The 3,923-nt window shown below is 40.6% G+C and overlaps 2 non-coding genes across 2 annotated transcripts; both read left to right on the plus strand.

Moving 5' to 3' along the window:
* Positions 1-98: 98 nt before the first annotated feature.
* On the plus strand, positions 99-171 carry TRNAR-CCU (transfer RNA arginine (anticodon CCU)). Its single transcript has one exon. It is a non-coding gene; the product is annotated as a tRNA-Arg (tRNA).
* Positions 172-629: 458 nt separating this feature from the next.
* On the plus strand, positions 630-702 carry TRNAR-CCU (transfer RNA arginine (anticodon CCU)). Its single transcript has one exon. It is a non-coding gene; the product is annotated as a tRNA-Arg (tRNA).
* The last annotated feature ends 3,221 nt before the right edge of the window (positions 703-3,923 follow it).

Genomic DNA, 3,923 nt, shown 5'->3' on the forward strand with positions numbered 1-3,923 from the left:
AAACAGAGGGGACGGAAGGGGAAAAACATATCTTTTTTTTATTGTGAGTTTATTTAAGAAGTCTGTACATAAGCCAGGTTTTCATCATGCTACATGTAGCCCCAGTGGCCTAATGGATAAGGCACTGGCCTCCTAAGCCAGGGATTGTGGGTTCGAGTCCCACCTGGGGTTGCTGAGAAAAAGCTGTTCATTTTGTAAAATCAAAATGTCAAGTTAACGAATCTGATAATGAAAAGCCAAAATGGCGCTGTGCCTATAGAAGAGAGTTTTAAAACAGTGTTCAATTATACTCTTTGGTTCTTTCGGTAAAGTTACGTCGGTATAGTGTCCATCATCAGATGATGATGATGGATGCTTGTGTTGATGATAGACGCTTGTGTTGAGCCCGAAACGTCGTGATTTATTTTATTTTATACCTACGTGAATTTACCGAAAGAACCAAAGAGTATGGATTCCTGAAGTCACGAAAGCTTCAAATCAAGAGAGTTTTAAACAGTGTACTTTGGTGACAATTATCAACATTGATAAAGCAGAGAATAAAAGGAGAAAATACATATCCATTTCTATTATTATTGCGAGTTTATTTAAGAAGTCTGTATATAAGCCAGGTTTTCACCATGCTACATGTAGCCCCAGTGGCCTAATGGATAAGGCACTGGCCTCCTAAGCCAGGGATTGTGGGTTCGAGTCCCACCTGGGGTAGCTGAGAAAAAGTTGTTCATTTTGTAGACGTCAAGTTTATTAATCTGACAATGAGAAGCGAAGGTGGTACTGTGCCGATCGAAGAGAGTTTGAAATCAATGTACTTTGGTGACAGGAATCAACATTGATAAAGCAGAGGGGACGAAAGGGGGAAATACATATCCATTTTTAAATCCTTTATATTAAGTTCACTTGCTTGCTTGCTTACGACCATGGAAATCTTTCGGTCGTTTTTAAATCCTTTATATTAAGTTCACTTGCTTGCTTGCGCGCTTACGACCGTGCAAATCTTTCGGTCGTTTTTTAACCCACTTCCCGTGATCCAATCGAGCTGACATTTTGCACACAGACTCGTTGTGCGTGACAATTTATTTTCAAGAAAATTTTTTTCATAAATTTTACGTTTTTTAGGAAAAAATAAATTATATTTAATTACCAATTGCTTAATGGTGACAGGCAATCATCTGACCCATAGGTGGCAGCCATCTCAAGCCAGAGGACGAGAGGACTCGAGCCGCCACGCATATAAAGGATTTATAGTGAAAAACTTTGTTTTTACGGGTTAATTTTTTAAATCATCTCAATGCTCAAATCCGGCCATCCAGTTCACCATGGAAATGGAGGTGAACAACACACTCCCCTTCCTGGATATTTAGCTTGGACGTGGTCTTCTTCTTCTTTAGTGCTGCCTAACGGCGTGTGCGACTTCACGATGATATTTGTCCCGGTCTAGCACGGCGTGTAGAGTTTGTGCTGTTGTTAATTGTAGCCATGTTTTGATGTTACTGAGCCATGTCGTTTTTGGCCGTCCTGGTCGTTTTTTCCCTTCGATTTTTCCTTCCAGGATTAGCTTTAATAGCTGGTATTTGTGGTCGTTTCGGGCAATGTGGCCTAGGTAGTAACACTTCCTGCTAATGATGGTCTTCAGCAGTTGCCTGTCAGTGCCCATATCTTGCAGAACTTGTGTATTGGTGGTTTTGGCTGTCCATGGGATTTTCAGCATTCTTCGATACAGCCACATATCGAAAGCTTCGAGCCTTTATGTTGCTGTTATTGTCAGTGTCCACGTCTCAACTCCGTACAGCAAAATTGACCAGATGTAGCATTTCAGTGTGCGCAGTTTCAGTGATGTACTCAAGTTGCGGTCTGCAAGGAGTGTTTTCCATTTAATAAATGCTTGCCTTGCTTGTTCAATTCAGCTCTTGATTTCGACTTCATGGTTCAACTGATCGTCAATGATTACACCAAGGTATTTAAATCGGTGTACTTGTTCCAATTTTTCGCTACCAAGCTTGATTGTTATTTCGCTTGTAGTTCGGCTGACCTTCATAACCTTTGTTTTCTTTTTATTAATTCGTAAGCCCCATATTTGACTCTCTGTGGCAACCTCGTCCAAGATTTGTTGTAGGTCTTGTTCCGAATCGGCCAGCAGTGCAGTGTCGTCGGCATACCTGATGTTGTTGATGTATTGTCCATTGACTTTAATACCAATGTTTTTATCTGCTAGTGTTCGATCAAAAATCTGCTCCGAGTAGATGTTGAAAAGACTGGGTGAAAGTGGGCAGCCTTGTCGTACACCTTTTTGTATTGGTGTTGGGTCTGTCAATTCGTTGTCATATCGGAGTTGGGCTGTTTGCTTCCAATAAAGAGCAATGATGAAGTTGATGTCGTTTTTATCTAGTCCCAATTGTTTTAATAGAGCTGCTAGTCGGTCGTGATCGACTGAGTCAAAGGCTTTCTCGTAATCTATGAAGCAGATGTACACTTCTTTCTGATGTTCGTAGCATCGCTGTAGTAGTATCTGTAGACAGAAGATTGCTTCTCTTGTGCCTAGTCCTTTGCAGAAGCCAAACTGTGTGTTCTTCAATGCATTTTCGCATGTGGAGCGTATGCGCTGTTGGATCACCTTCAGGAAGACTTTCAGCACGTGGCTCATCAAGCTTATCAGTCTGTAGTCCTCGCATTTCCGGCTTGTTGCTTTCTTTGGTATGGCCACAAAGATGGATTGTAGCCAGTCGGATGGAATTTTATTGCCATTGTATATTTGATTGTACCAATTAGTCAGTTTTAATTTAGGAGCTTTCGTGACTGCAGGAATTATTCTTTGGTTCTTTTCGGTTAAGTCACGTCTAAAAATAAAATAATAAATTAAAATAACATATTACGACGTTTCGATTGCAACACAAGCAATCATCATCAGGTATAAAAGAAATAGCAACAAAAATCTAACTAGAAAACTATAGACAGACATACAAGCAGACAGACATCACAACGGCACACAGAGAGAGGACACAAATCGGCACAACGAGAGGGGTCGTTTCTGTGACGGTCCCTTAAATATAGAGAGGGGGGGGCGGGGACGGAGAGAGGGAGGGGGCAGAGAGAATTAGCATATCAATGAGTGTACGGCAACGTACTGCTGTTGCAAGTAAGATGACAATGTGGAACGGGCAAGCAAAATTGAAAACGGGCACGCAAAATTGAAAATTAGGAGACAGGCACACGAAAATTAAATAACCTAGCAAAATATCGAAATGTGATGTAATACAACACAGAGATTCGGTTAACACACAATTAACGCATAGCCTGGTTGATTACGTTTTTCAAAATTTGCTAAGTTAGAATTTTAAGTGTGAAAATTCCAAAGAGAGGACACAGGTCGAGAGAACAAATAGCCAGAAAGAAAAAGTATAAGCTTACTGTGTCCTCTCTTTGGAATTTTCACACTTAAAATTCTAACTTAGCAAATTTTGAAAAACGTAATCAACCAGGCTATGCGTTAATTGTGTGTTAACCGAATCTCTGTGTTGTATTACATCACATTTCGATATTTTGCTAGGTTATTTAATTTTCGTGTGCCTGTCTCCTAATTTTCAATTTTGCGTGCCCGTTTTCAATTTTGCGTGCCCGTTCCACATTGTCATCTTACTTGCAACAGCAGTACGTTGCCGTACACTCATTGATATGCTAATTCTCTCTGCCCCCTCCCTCTCTCCGTCCCCGCCCCCCCTCTCTATATTTAAGGGACCGTCACAGAAACGACCCCTCTCTTTGTGCCGATTTGTGTCCTCTCTCTGTGTGCCGTTGTGATGTCTGTCTGCTTGTATGTCTGTCTATAGTTTTCTAGTTAGATTTTTGTTGCTATTTCTTTTATACCTGATGATGATTGCTTGTGTTGCAATCGAAACGTCGTAATATGTTATTTTAATTTATTATTTTAT

The sequence above is a fragment of the Lampetra planeri genome, chromosome 45 (genome assembly GCF_965212315.1).
Source record: "Lampetra planeri chromosome 45, kcLamPlan1.2.h2, whole genome shotgun sequence".
NCBI classification, from domain to species: Eukaryota; Metazoa; Chordata; class Hyperoartia; order Petromyzontiformes; family Petromyzontidae; genus Lampetra; species Lampetra planeri.